Raw genomic sequence first — 15,717 nt, forward strand, 5'->3', positions numbered from 1 at the left:
TGAGATGGAGTCTTGCTCTGTTGCCCAGACTGGAGTACAGTGGTGTGATCTCGGCTCACTGCAACCTCCACCTCCTGGGTTCAAGCGATTCTCTTGTCTCAGCCTCCTGAGTAGCTGGATTACAGGCGCCTTCCACCATGCCTGGCTAATTTTTATTTTTAGTAGAGACAGCGTTTCACCATGTTGGCCAGGCTGATCTCAATCTCCTGACCTCAAGTGATCTGCCCGCCTTGGCCTCCCAAAATGCTGGGATTACAGGCATGAGCCACTGCACCTGGCCCATAGTTTTAATTTTTCATTTGCTATTATGATATAAGCATTTTTCCATACCATTAAATATTCTACAAGCTTTGCCACTTAGCTATGCAATCTTGGACAAGTCATTTAACCTCTCAGTGCCTTATTTTGTCATCTACAATAGGGATAATAATGGAGATAATGATAATATACTCACCGTACAAGTTTATTGTATGCATTAAATTCATGTAACACATGCAACAAACTTATTAATGCGTGTAAAGTATTCAGAACAGGCATGAGATATTATAAATGCTGAGTTGATATTATTCTTATTTTAAAAACCTGATTTCGGATCACCTGAGGTCGGGAGTTCGAGACCAGCTCGACCAACATGGAGAAACCCCGTCTCTACTAAAAATACAAATGTGTGGTGGCGCATACCTGTAATCCCAGCTACTGGGGAGGCTGAGGCTGGAGAATCACTTGAACTGGGAGGCAGAGGTTGCGGTTTTTGAACTGGGAGGCGGAGGTTGCGGTGAGCCGAGATAGCACCATTGCACTCTAGCCAGGGCAGCAAGAGCGAAACTCCATCTCAAAAACAAAAACAAAACAAAACAAAAACACCAAAAAGCATGATTTATAATTTTTCATAGTATTTCATCCTATGAATATATAATAATATATTTAGCCACTTCCTTATGGGACACTTTTTAAAAACCAAATATTCGTTATTACAGGTAATGCTGTGATGAATAAACATTTTTTACATAATTTTTTCCCATAGGAATGTACATAATATACATTTCCTAGAAGTGATATTACTGGGCATCACAGCTTTCAGGTATAATACAGTGTCCTTTTGATTTTATTATGGAAAAGTGGTGTTAAAATATGGGTTTTTAATTATCACTGGATTAAGACAGAGAGTTGATTCTTAAAGGGTTGTGATATGGCATTCATATACCTATTGATTTAGGCATATCACATTGGAGGCACATCAGGAGCCATTGGAGTTATTGGTGTGAAAGACAGGCAGCCATTTCTTTTCCTCCCTGTTTGGGCCAAAGACTGTTCCTATAGGTAACTTTGGGTCTGCTTGTATGACACAGAACAAGCTATGCCAAAATGCAGGCATTTTCCACTACAGAGACTCTGAAATAGCTCTTTTGCAGAACTAAAGAGGCTAGTAAGTTTGTTACTTTTTTTCCTCAATGTAAAATTTTTATATTCCTAAGTGTTTATAGCTGTGTTTGTTTAAAACACGCATGTCCCTAAAACTTCCAGTCCAATGAAGAAAACAGAGCAAGGTTGAGGCAAATTAGGCCTTAGAAATCCGAAGCAGAGATTATAATAAAACACAAAAGGTCTGGGAGATGCACAGGTGTTTTTCTGAAGGACTTTTTTTTTTTTTTTTTTTCCAGGTGATACACTTGGGTGTTGAAGGACATTTTTGAAATCATGAGAACTCAAGGTTTGACTATGAATGTTTCGTTATAACTTCCTGGAACGTTAGCGTCAAAGAAGTTGAGGTAGGAATATTTATAAATACGTTCCTTAACTTTTAGCTTGTGTGTGAAAATGGAAAAGATTATGTGGCTTAATGTTAATTTTCCTTGGCCCCTTATGTGGATTTCCCCATACCCCAGTTGCAATTCTTGGTGGCTTACGCTGGCAAAACAAAAATCATTCTTCACTGTGGTTTGGAACAGAGATACCAGATCTTATTGGGAGGGCAAATCCAGAAACCCTTCCCCACATTTTGCCATTCTGAACTCTGATTTGTATAGATGATGATTTGACTCTGAAGCTGCTTAGTTTAACAATTACAAGTTCACAACGTTAAGGACCAACAGTAGCATCATGAGGCTTAGTAAAATTAATTTTACACACACAACTTATATTTTTCTTCATGCAGTTTGTACACTTACTGGTTTGAGAATTCACAGAAAATATAATTAAAGCTATCAAAGCCAAAGAATATAAGGATGTTTCCTCTATTGTTAGCCAGTCTTCAGTGTCACTGTAATAATAGCATCTTGTGTAAGAACTCTAAAAACCTTGCCAGTGCTTTATAGGCTTTGTAAACTGAGATGACCACTGCTGTCATTAAAGGAGGGCAGGTCATCCCTCAGCAGGGATCAGCTACTCCTGCCTCCTACTGTTTGCTGGTTTAATTCTCTTTGTAATAGTGAGGCTGGATTAGGAGTCTAGAGCTAGCACTACGTGCCTTTCCAAAGGAGCCATGGAAGGACTAGGAGTCAATTTCATTACTTTCTTGAGGTGTGCCCGCCCCCATGTCTTTTCCTCATATTTTGGAAGTTCAGAGCCGGTTCAGGAAGATGCCGCTTCTTCCTTCAGTGCTGTGGGTATTTTCTGAAAGCCTTCCATCAGTGGTCCTGATCTTGGTCAGTGGGACCACATTTCAGTCTTTGTTATTACACAGAATACAGCACTGCTTCTAAAGGCAAAGAGGCAGAGAGCTGGGTTTACTTTACTGTTAATTAATTGATTGATTAGTTGTTTTGTTTATGTTTAACAAATAGATACCAGGAGTCTGCTGTTTGTTGAGAGCTACATTAAGCTCTGTTGAAGTATATAAAGCATATAAAACACAGTTCCTGTTGAAAGCAGTCTGGAATATTAGATGGAAGCACTGAGCACTAGAGAACAGAATAGAAAAATTTAATATTTTCCTGTTCTAACTTTGCCCACACAGGTTTTCCATTAGTGATAAAAGGACATAACTGATAATTCAGAAACACATACCTTCTTAACATACATCATCTATGGAAAAAAAAGCCGTTAAGGCACCAAAAAAAACCCACTGTAGGACTGTAAAGATATTTATCTATTACAGAGATTTATTGACATGATAAAATTAAACAACCATAACTCTCTAATTTATTAGAAAATCTCCATCACCTTCTGTCATTCCCAAAAGTCTATCCATTGAAAAGGTTCTTTTTAAAATAACATCAGCTTTCAGTACTCTAAAATGAAAACAAATGGGCTTTTTTCAAGGTTTACAAAATTTTTTCAAAATAAATGCAAAGTAAAAGACAGGGCCAGCTGGTGGTGGAAAGGACTAAGGATTTCATTGTGTGGTACAGAGCTGGAGTGCTGTGGAACTCAAGTGAGGAGAGTTGGGCATTAAACCTCTCGGAAGATGAAATGAAGGGAAAGCAAATGAGGAAAACCAAGTAGAGAGCTACTTTCTGCACATTTACTTCTGACTCCTTATGGGACTTCTTAAGGGCACTTTGGAAATGTACCCTGATCTACCAATCATGGTTACATACAGTATTGTTAAAATATATAAACATTTAAAATCTCATAATGAAAGTGTAACTTTTATAGAGCAGAAGACTTAGAAAACATACACATAACACACAAAAGAAAAATAAATCATCTATAATCTGGCCACTTAGAAATAACTATTGTTATGCCCTTAATTTTTTTTTCAATGTAAATGATTTTGATTGCATTTACATTGGATTCCCAGAGCAGAGGGTAAACAGATTCCATAAAAATAATGAGTTGGATTCATATGAGATTGTTGTATTGGTTATTGTGACAATAATTTTGGCCCTGTCTACCTTTTACTTTGCAGTTATTTCGAAAAATTTTTGTATAGCTTGAAAAAAACCTATTTGTTTTTATTTTACAGTATTGTGATTATTTTAGAGTATTTGAAAGCTAATGACATTATTTTAAAGAGGATCTTTTCAATGGATAGACTTCTGGGAATGACAGAAGGAAATTTTCTAATAAATTAGAGAGTTATAGTTGTTTAGTTTTCTCATATCAATGAATCTCTGTAATAGGTAAATATCTTTATGGTCTTACAGTGGGGCTTTTTTGGTAATTTTAACAGTTTTTTTCCCCATAAATGATGTATGTTAAGAAGGTATGTGTTTCTGAATTATTAGTTATGTCCTTTTATCATTAATGGAAAACGTGTGTGGGCTAAGTAAGAATAGAAAAATATGAAATGTCGGACAACTTAAAGTTTCTGATATATGTGAAGCTATTAGGTGAATTTAAGCCCTTGACCACTGACAGGTGCATTTGGAACAGGAAATTGCCTGAACAGTGGCCTTCTGCATGTAGGGAAGAGCCCTGGCCCTGGAAGTGTGCTTTCTGAATCTGAAATTATTCTATTTGGTCTATCCGTTTTGTGCCCTACCAGGAAAGGGAGAGAGGGGTTTTGTGTTTTAGAAGAACCTCACAAATTCTCCATGTTCCAGAACTTATTACTGACTGTAAAACTGCAAAGTAGAGTTTATTCCTTTTCCCTCCACCTGTCACATATATGTCTTTTGACTGATTGAGAAATCTTAACCTTTTTGGAAATTAGTGGCTCCTTTCTGTGTTTTTTAAAAAGGTGTTTTTTAGTATACTGTCTGGCTGCCCTAGTTCTATAATGTCTTTGATTTAACTCCCCTTCCGCCCCCTTTTTAGGTATCTCTGAGACCTTTTTTGGAGGGGTGGGGATCACAAACTCAGAGGCCAGGCAGGTAGTATAATATGAATATAAGTTTCTAGGGAGGAATGGTAAGAACTATGACAGACTGGAAAATACTTCTGTCTCCAAAGGTAATTAAAATAAAACAAAAACAGAAATATATTTTGATGGCCAAACAGGAAATCCAGATTTGGCTTGAAGCCTACCGGTTTATGGTCGCTGTAGTAATAATGGTAGTAGAGTAGTCATGTAATGATAATGATTGTAAAAATAGCTAACATTTATTGAGCACTTACTATGTGCCAGGCACATGTGCTATCTTATTCTGTCTTCACAGTAAAGGTAAATGTTATTATTATCCCCACCTTAGAGATGAAACTGAGGCTTAGAGAGGTTCTTTGCCCATGTCACAGAGATCATAAGTAGCAGAGTGAAAGCCAGGTTTGTCTAACTCAGAATCATGAGCTCTGTGATGTGTTTTGCTTTTAGGCCACAGAACTTTGAATTGCACTTGGAAGAAAATAGTCAGTGGTTAAGCTACTCAGAGTGTTGGCACCAACCAGTTTAGTGGCCTTGGGGGAAGAAGCCAGGCCTGGAAAAAGGGGCAGTGTTCTTGGTCCTATAAGGAGGAGGAAACAGCCTAGCCAGGTCTGCTGTGGTGTGAACAGGCTCTAGAAAAGTCTTCACCAGGTACTTTGGGAAGTGATTTCTTTGGTAGAGGGTAAAGAAAGTAATAGTTCCTGTGAGGTGCAGAAGATGTGTGTGGGTTTGGGGGTGGGGGTGTCTGTGCAGCATATAGGAGGGGAAAATCAGACTAAATGGAAGTTTAGTAGGAGCTTTTAATGTAGGTTTTGGCAGATTTGAGTAAGGTCTACTGGAATATTTTGTACCCTGGCTGTCCTTAACTGTGTATGTGGGAATATCTAGAACTGTAGAATAAATAACTAAAATGTATGGGGTTGACATTTAATCCAGGGCTTCTTGTTGCAGTACACTTTAAAACTGAATGAGGTTTTAGTCTGGGCGCAAGGGACTGTCTTTTGTTTGGCTTATCTTAGTCGGCTCCTACTCACACACCACAGAGTCGCTTTTCTTGGGCATAGTGGATCTCTATCAGGATCACTGGCATTTCCTGTAATATTTAGCAGAAAAAGGGTCATAGAGAAAGTATCCTCACAAACTTTTGGTTGTTGAACCAACCAGCACCACCAAAATATTTGCTGTTAACATAGCACCTTTAGACGAACAAGTGACTTGTTATACCTTGTAGTTCTCAAACCTTCTCTAAGTGACTTTAACACAAGGAAATGAAAAGTAAAGCCAATCTGTTCGTATAACCAGCTGCATGTGAACGTAAACCCTGGGAAACACAGCGGCCTCTGTGAGAGGGCTGCTTGGGTAAACCTCACAGAGCCCTAAAGAGAATTTTTTTTTAAAGTATATATATATACACACACGTGCACAAAAAGTATTACAGGGGTATATCTTGACTTTTGTTCCTGAAAAAAAGTGAATATACTACAAAAATATATAAGAAGGTAAGATTGATTGATGGAGTTTACTTTCTGCTGCCTAAAGACTTTTAAATAGATACTGAAGGAGAAGGAAGCAAATTTAGTTACAAGAAACCTAATACGTCTCAAAGTGAGTCCGGGTGGGACCAAAAGTCCAGCAAGAGTGGGTCTAGGGAATCCCTTCTGTTAACTGTTTCATTGGTTTAAAATGATCACTTTCCTAAAAGGAACAAGAAAAACTGGTCTAGTTTGTTTTCAAAGTTGGAAGTAAATACTTATGTAAGCAGCTCCTGACTTTGCAGCGTTTCCATCTGTAATATCATTTAAGAATTTGGCCAGATCTCAAGTGATTTATGTTTAGCAAACGAGATTATCTTCAGCTTCCTATTGTGGAAGACCAAATGGTTTGGGGTTTGGTTGCTGCTTTTCAGCCTCTTTTTAATTGCTTCTTCAAGGTAGTACTGCATTAATCTTTGTTATTTATCTTCAGTGTTGGTTTGCGACAGAAGCAAGAAACCAGAACAGTGGCTGAAGCTAGAATGGCTTTAAGTGTTAATACCCTTGTTGTAGAGCTACCAAGAACAACCACTATTTATTAAGGTTGATGGAGAGAGAGCAAGAATGAGAAAGACCTTTTGCATACATTTGGAATTCAGCTTTTTGTATATATATTTTTTATCATATGACAGATGCTCTTAATTTTATGGACAAATGAAATAAAGGGAATCTTTAGATTGCTATTTTGAATGCTTATGATTGTTTATGTTTTTAAGAGTTTAATTTTCTCCCAATGTAGGAAAACATTTATTTTTGAATTTGTGGCTACCTATTGAAAAATGACACTTCTTTTTGATATTTGAGGATACATTATTATGATAATGTGAATACCAACATATTGTTTATTTAAAATGTGGGTAAATTTTTAATATGTTCTACATTTAAATTAGCTTTTAGAGGCCCTGTGTTAAAGGTCTTCCTGTTATTAGGTTTAAATTTGTGTGAGAGAGGTAAACATTTTAGCAAATAAGTGACCATTTTATTTCCCATGGCTGGACAAAAAAATGAATGAAGTGTTTCAGAGCACAACATTTGGGAAAACTATGTATTACATATTTCATATACCCTGCAGATAAAAATAGCTACTCACATCTAGTTAGTGGGTTTCTGCTGTTGTACCTACCGCCACCACCACCTTTTCCTGAGTCCTAATTTGATGGTCTCTTCCTTAACTGTTGTCTTAATATTTTAAGTTTCATATCTTGCACACAGTGCAAACCAAGCAAAGATTAAGTGTATAGAGAGGGTCACTCTGTCTTTCAGATTGTATCGGCTATTTTGAGTCTAATTCTTAAACTGCTCCTGATACCTTGGCAGCAGGCCACGTAGTTGTCACTTTGTCTCATTAGAGTTAAGTCTAGTCCTGTCAAGAACAGATTTACTAGTCTTTTTTAATTGCCTGCTTAAAATTTTTCATTTCCAAAATCAGCTGAAGAATTTAAGATCGTGATAAGTATGGACTGAGGTCAGGTAAGAGTTCTGAGCAGATTAGGAATTCACTGAAGGAAGGAAATGAAGAGATGAAGGATTTTAAGGCTGTTGTGGAAGAGTGGAGGATTTCTGAAGCATTTGTGTTTAGGAAAATGGAATAGGGCTTAAATTGTGTAGTTGTATGGCAATGGATATGAAGTTTATTTGACTGGTATAAATTATTTTCTTTTGTGCCTTTTTGCATTTAAGTATGCCATCTATTTTTCTAGGGAACTAGAGGCTAAGCATGAGATAATTGGAAGGTTGAAGAAAACCAGATGAAGATAAGGTGGAATCTGGAGAGGACAAATAGGAAAGTGTGCCCAGCTAGCTGAAAATAATGATAGCATGATGGAGAACAAACAAGGGTTAAGTGTGCAGCCTCCTCATGAGCAAAGCCAGCAGAACCTATGTTCTGCCATATAAAGGAAAGAGGACTGAAAAAAAGGGAGGTGAAGAGATGTTCAGGAAGAAGCAGGATGTTTTTTGAGAAAACTTGTTGGATGAAATAATACATACATGCATCTCTGGGGATAGGAGAGGGCCAGGTTTCCTGGCAAATGGTCAGGCTTATTTTGTTGATGCTGCCTACCTAAGTGTGAGGTGAGGTATGGTGGGCATGGCACTCATTCTCGTGACAATACCATGGTAGGATGATTATAGTTAATAATAAAATATAGTTTCAAATAGGTAGAAGGTGGATATTGAATGTTCCCAACACAAAGAAATGATAAATGTTTGAGACGATGGATATGCTAATTACACTGATCTGATCACTATACATTATATGTATCAAAACATCGCTAGGCACCCCATGGATATGTATAATTATCATATGCCAATTAAAAATAAAATTTTAAAATTTTAAAAATGGAAAAGAATGTAGGGGCTATATTAGCCTCCAGGGAAATGTGGAGCCACAGCAGTTATGTGTGACATTGAAGGAAGTGGAAGACTGTAGCAGTTGGGACTGTGTAAGTGATTGGATAACCTAATTGAGTCAGATCAGGGTAACCTAACAGGCTCATGTCTTTTTCTTGAATTATCCCTGACCTGAAGGACTTTGGGCATGGGATCGACTCTGTAATATATTGAGGGTAGGTCAGGCACAGTGGCTTACACCTGTAATCCCACACTTTTGGAGGCTGAGGCAGGAGGATTGTTTAAGGCCAGAAGTTCGAGACCAGTCTGGGCAACAAGGGAGACTCTGTCCCTACAGAATATTAAAAAATTAGCCATGCATGGTGGTGCATGCCTATAGTCCCAGCTACTTGGGAAGCTGAGTTGGTAGGACCCCTTGAGCTGAGAAGTTGAGGTTGCCATGAGCTGTGATCATACCACTGTACTCCAGCCTGGGCAACAGACTGAGATCCTGTCTCTAAAAAATAAAGTAAAATAAATGTATTTTGAGGGTAAGACTGACCATATTCTAATATGTATCATTAAGGTCCTTATTTTGCTCCCTCTAAGCCTCTTCCTGAGATGCACCGTGGGTTCACATTGTTCCCTGACAGGACCCAGTGTGCTGGGGGTGTACTTCATGTTCTGTATCCTTCTTGGCTTTCTTTCTACATGCCAATACTTACCTGTTCACTGTCTGAACAGTTTCTTCAGATAGTTTCACTAGATTCTTCAGATAACTGGAGCTAATTGGTAAAATCATTCATTCTCTTGTGTAGGGTTAATTTATAACCCTTTCTGTGTTATATATTTACATTCAAAAGAAGGATTCATAGTATGTTACATAACTCAAAGAAATGGTGGAATTTTTGGCATGCCTTTGAGGAAATATTAAGATGATGATATTACAGTGGAGTCATATATGCATATTTCACTCATGGGAATTCAACTAATGCACCTGGCCAAAAGAAGAAAGAAAGGCAGGAAATAGCAATTGAAATATGATGAGCATAGTCCTGGAGTGAGCATAAGATGGGAGTTGTGAGCCTGCTGTTTATAGGGGAGATTTAATTTCCTCTCAGAGTGAGAGCATTTTGGTCTGAACAGCATGGCCCATAAAATGCAAGCCGGTTACTTTCTCTGATGTTTACCTGAAGAGACAATAGTCTTTTCTGGATGGCTCATTGTGGACTTACTGAGAGATGGCTTAGTATTGTATTTTATGTGGAATTACATGGAGTTTTCAAGGGTAGTTTTACTATTTGTAATTGCTGCCTTGGTTTGACTTTAGATTCTAATCCAGTTCCCTGCATTATTAGGTATGACTTCACAGTGTTGGCCGGTTGAGGGTAGGTCTTTTAGAGCTCCTGTGAGCTCCTTGAGATTTGGGACTGTGTGTTATTCATCATTGCCAAAGCAACTCAGAAAATATTTTTGTTGAATGAAATAATGAATACTTAACACCCTGCCATGGTACCTAGAGCATGGGCACATTCTGGCTGTTTTGGTTTAGAAGAGATGGGTTTTGCTGAGTGATTTAGGCCATCTGTTGGAACTGGATCGCAAGTCATAGACTTGTTGAGACCATCTTTTCTTCCTACCTCTGGTGATGGCCTAGCCAAAGAAGGTGGCATTGGGGAGGGATGGTTGAAAGTAGAATGATGGTATGTCGGAGATGCCAGTGGCTTTGAAGAGGTTCTTATTATCCTTTCTGTTTTATACTGAATCCATATCTTCTGTGTCATGACAGGGCACCTTGATCATCACAGACAGTTTTGGCATTCCAGGAATGGATGACCTTCCAATTAGAAGATTACACTTCCTCCTTTGCCCCTTGCAGATGGTTTTGAACTCTAGAATTATGGGTGACATAAATTAAAGCTGCTCGTAAAACATATGCCTCCAGCCTTCTGTTCTTTCCTTTTAAATGTGGTCCAGTTGTGCTCTACAGTAATGATCCTAGTATTTTATGCACAACTTGCCCAGTAGCTTCCAATTATGTGTCACAAAGAAAAGTTTTAACTGTTTGGTAGGTGGCCTTGTCTGATGACAATACCGACCATGTGGCATTTTGTTCTGTGTCTCACAGTATCACCATGACACTGACTGAAAATACCCTGGTTTCTGCAAGGTGTCTGAAAGACCAGGCAAGATTAAATAAAGATAATTACCACTGAGTTTTTCTATTTTTTACGTTCCATTTAGAGAGGTTTGGTTACTGCCCTTGGTGAATTTGGAAGCTCCTATATATGACATCCAGATCTTCCTACCAGAGATGAATATGATCTGACTCCTAACCTCTCATTCTGATATAGCCTTCTGTCAGCCTCCTTAGCCAGTTTGATATTTTTATTGTTTATTTACTTATTTTTTACCCTTTTTTCAAGAAATGGGGTCTCACAGTGTTGCCCAGGCTGGACTTGAACTCCCACTCCTGGGCTCAAGCAGTCCTCCTGCCTCACCTTTCCAAGTAGCTTGGGCTATAAGTACACACCACCATGCCCAGCAATATTTTTATTTCTGTAATGTGTCATTTAGCCAGTGATTGTTGTATTATAATAGAATCACAGAAATGGAGAGACTCCTAGAGGTAATCAAATCTGGTGGTTTTTAAGCCTTTTATTCCCTCTAAAGGGATAGTAAAACCATTAAAAATATAATTTATCTCAATATGTAAGTCAGGGAAAGCTGAACTCCTGGTTTAGAGAGGAACACAGATGAAAGGCCAAACGCCTCCATCATTTCTCCACTCTTCACCCAACCCAACCTTCAAGGTATCTGGGGGCTCTGTGGACCTCACTTTGAAGACCATAGTTCTGGAGTAATGGAAGGACTACTATATTAAGTAAATCCTTCTAGCACCATTTAGCACCAGTTTGCTTGTATATTGCTTCCTGAGGGTAAAATTTTAAAACAAAACTGCTCCAAGTTCTTCCTCTGCATTTGTCTGTAGTGTGTATTACCTACAGACACTCACCAGTCATCAGGAAGCTTATTGTGTATCTTGAATGTTCAGCCCAACCAGCATACACTGTAGGTACCACAGGTGAGAGGCTGACCTGAGTGACAGAGTGGTACTCACTTTTTTATTTGATGATGAGTATGGCATCTGGATAGCACTTAAGAGATTGGAATGTGCTAGATGAGATAGGCTCTAATTGTATAGATCAGTGATTGTCAAAGTGTGGTCCCCTGACTAGCAGCATAGGCATCTTCCAAAACTTGTTAGAATACAAATTCTTGGGGGTTGGGTGCCATGGCTCAGGGCTGTAATCCCAGCACTTTGGGAGGCTGAGGTGAGGATCATTTGAGGCCAGGAATTTGAGACCACTCTGGGCAACATAGTGAGACTCTGCCTCTACAAAATGTTTTAAAAATTAGCCAGGCATGGTGGTGCACACCTGTAGTCTCAGCTACTAGACAGGATCCCTTGAGCCTAGAAGTCCGAGGCTGCAATGAGCTGTGATCGCACCATTGCACTGCAGCCTGGGTGACAAAGTGAGGCCCTGTCTCTTTAAAAGAAAAACAAAAACAAAAACTACCATCAGAGAATACTATAAACACCTCTACGCAAATAAACTAGAAAATCTAGAAGAAATGGATAAATTCCTGAACACATACACCCTCCCAAGACTAAACCAGCGAGATCGAATCCCTGAAGAGACCAGTAACAAATTCTGAAATTGAGGCAGTAATTAATAGCCTACCAACCAAAAAAAGCCCAGGATCAGACAGTTTTGTAGCTGAATTCTACCAGAGGTACAAAGAGGAGCTGATACCAATCCTTCTGAAACTATTCCAAACAATTGAAAAAGGAGGGACTCTTCCCTAACTCATTTTATGAGGCCAGCATCATCCTGATACCAAAACCTGGCAGAGACACAACAGCAACAAAAAACTTCAGACTAATATCACTGATCAATATCCATGCGAAAATCCTCAATAAAATACTAGCAAACCAAATCCAGCAGCACGTCAAAAAGCTTGTCCACCACGATCAAGTAGGCTTCATCCTTGGGATGCAAAGCTGGTTCAACAAACACAAACCAATAAAAGTAACCCACACATAAACAGAACCAACGACGAAAACCACGTGATTATCACAGTAGATGCAGAAAAGGCCTTTGATAAAATTCAACATCCCTTCATGTTAAAAACTCTCAATAAACTAGGTATTGATGGAACATATCTCAAAATAATAAGAGCTATCTATGACAAACCCATCCAATATTATACTGAATGGGCAAAAGCTGGAAGCATTCCCTTTGAAAACTGGCACAAGACAAGGATGGCCTCTCTCACCACTCCTATTCAACATAGAAATAAAGGGTATTCATATAGAAAGAGAGGAAGTCAAATTGTCTGTTTGCAGATGACATGATTCTATATTTAGAAGACCCCATCGTCTCAGCCCAAAAACTCCTTAAGCTGGTAAGCAACTTCAGCAGAGTTTCAGGATACAAAATCATTATGCAAAAATCACAAGCATTTGTAGACACCAACAATAGACAAGCAGAGAGCCAAATCATGAGTGAACTCCCATTCACAATTGCTACAAAGAGAATAAAATAGCTAGGAATACAACTTACAAGGGACGTGAAGGAACTCTTCAAGGAGAACTACAAACCACTGCTCAAGGAAATCAGAGAGGACACAAACAAATGGAAAAACGTTCCATGCTCATGGATAGGAAGAATCAATATCATGAAAATGACCATACTGCCCAAAGTAATTTATAGATTCAGTGCTATTCCCATCAAACTACCCTTGACTTTCTTCACAGAATTAGAAAAACTACTTTAAATTTCATATGGAACCAAAAATGAGCTCATATAGCCAAGACAATCCTAAGCAAAAAGAACAAAACTGGAGGCATCACACTACCTGACCTCAAAGTATACTACAAGGCTACAGTAACCAAAACAGCACAGTACTGGTACCAAAACAGACATATAGACCAATGGAACAGAACAGAGACCTCAGAAATAATGCCACACATCTACAACAATCTGATCTTTGACAAACCTGACTAAAACAAGCAATGGGGAAAAGATCCCCTACTTAATAAATGGTGCTGGGAAAACTGGCTAGCCACATGCAGAAAACTGAAACTGGACCCTTTCCTTACACCTTATAAAAAAATTAACTCAAGATGGATTAAAGACTTAAATGTAAAACCCAAAACCATAAAAACCCTAGAAGAAAACCTAGGCAATACCGTTCAGGACATAGGCCTGGGCAGACTTCATGATGAAAACACCAAAAGCAATTGCAACAAAAGCCAAAATTGAGAAATGGAATGTAATTAAACTAAAGAGCTTCTGCGAAGCAAAAGAAACTGGCATCAGAGTGAGCAGGCAACCTACAGAATGGGAGAAAATTTTTGCAGTCTACTCATCTGACAAAGGTCTAGTATTCAGAATCTAAAAGGAACTTAAATAAATTTACAAGAAAAAACAGCCCTGTCAAAAAGTGGGCAAAGGATATGAACAGACACTTCTCAAAAGAAGACATTTATGTGGCCAAGAAGCATATGAAAAAAGCTCAACATCACTGATCGTTAGAGAAATGCAAATCAAAACCACAGTGAGATAACATCTCATGCCAGTCAGAATGGTGATTATTAAAAAGTCAAGAAACAACAGTTGCTGGTGAGGCTGTGGAGAAATAGGAACACTTTTACACTGTCGATGGGAATGTAAATTAGTTCAACCATTGTGGAAGACAGTGTGGTGATTCCTCAAGGATCTAGAACCAGAAATACCATTTGACCCAGCAATCCCATTACTGGGTATATACTCAAAGGATTATAAATCACTCTACTGTAAAGATACATGCACACATACGTTTACTCCAGCACTGTTTACAATAGCAAAGACATGGAACTAACCCAAACACCCATCAGTGATGGACTGGATAAAGAAAAGAAAATGTAGTACATATACACCATGGAATACTATGCAACCATAAAAAAGAATGAGATCATGTCCTTTGCAGGGACATGGATGAAGCTGGAAGCCATCATCCTCAGCAAACTAACACAGGAACAGAAAATCAAACACCACGTGTTCTTAATTATAAGTGGGTGTTGAACAGTGAGAACACATGGACACAGGGAGGGGAACAACACACACCAGGACCTGTCAGGGGGTGGAGGGCAAGGGGAGGGAGAGCATTAGGACAAATACCTAATGCATGCAGGGCTTAAAACCAGGATGATGGGTTGATAGGTGCAGCAAACCACCATGGCACATGTATACCTATGTAACAAACCCTCACGTTCTGCACATGTATCCCGGAACTTAAAAAAAAAAAAAAGCCGGGCACGTTGGCTCATGCCTGTAATCCCAGCACTTGGGGAGGCCGAGGCGGGCGGATCACGAGGTCAGGAGATTGAGACCATCCTGGCTAACGCAGTGAAACCCCGTCTCTACTAAAAATACAAAAAAATTAGCTGGGTGTGGTGGCAGGCACCTGTAGTCCCAGCTACTCCGGCAGCTGAGGCAGGAGAATGGCGTGAACCCAGGAGGCAGAGCTTTCAGTGAGCCGAGATTGCGCCACTGCACTCCAGCCTAGGTGACAGAGCGAGACTCCATCTCAAAAAAAGAAAAAAAAAAAAAAAAAAAAAGAATACAAATTTGTGACTAGATCTCCTGAATCAGAAACTTTGAGGCTGGAGCCCAAGCAATTTGTATTTAATAAACTTTTTGGGTGATTCTGTTGCATGTTACAGTTTGAGAACCACTGGTGTCAGTGAATCCAGTGGCAATGCCAAAGGCTGGCCTGGGGTGCCTTAACCCTGCATCCCCTTTCTATTAGCATTCTTCTTGCTTTGCTATGGAAACTCAGTATTTTTTTCACTCTTACGTGAAGTGTCAGGCAACTTTAGCTTCAAAACTAATACCCCAGGTTGGACTTCCAATTAGATTGCCACCCCACGCCCCATTTCTGTAGACATTCTAAAGTAGCCACTGGATGTGTATGTACACTAAGTTTTAGATGTTACCTTAGTTGGAAGCCTGGTCATTTATCAAAGGAAGTGATTTTCTGCTTAACTTACCAGGGCCTCAT

At 39.0% G+C, this 15,717-nt stretch overlaps 1 protein-coding gene across 3 annotated transcripts in view; it reads left to right on the forward strand.

Moving 5' to 3' along the window:
* The window catches only part of FHIP1A (FHF complex subunit HOOK interacting protein 1A), a 252,070-nt gene that overhangs the window by 42,908 nt on the left and 193,445 nt on the right, over positions 1-15,717 (forward strand). For 2 of the 3 annotated variants that reach the window (XM_019025602.4, XM_055385532.2), the window contains exon 2: positions 1,662-1,769. The exons of the other annotated variant lie outside the window; for it this stretch is intronic. The gene's annotated coding sequence lies outside the window, so the exon portion shown is untranslated. The remainder of the gene's footprint in view (positions 1-1,661; positions 1,770-15,717) is intronic. 3 annotated transcript variants of the gene reach the window in all.

Source organism: Gorilla gorilla, chromosome 3 (genome assembly GCF_029281585.2).
Source record: "Gorilla gorilla gorilla isolate KB3781 chromosome 3, NHGRI_mGorGor1-v2.1_pri, whole genome shotgun sequence".
Classification (NCBI taxonomy): domain Eukaryota; kingdom Metazoa; phylum Chordata; class Mammalia; order Primates; family Hominidae; genus Gorilla; species Gorilla gorilla.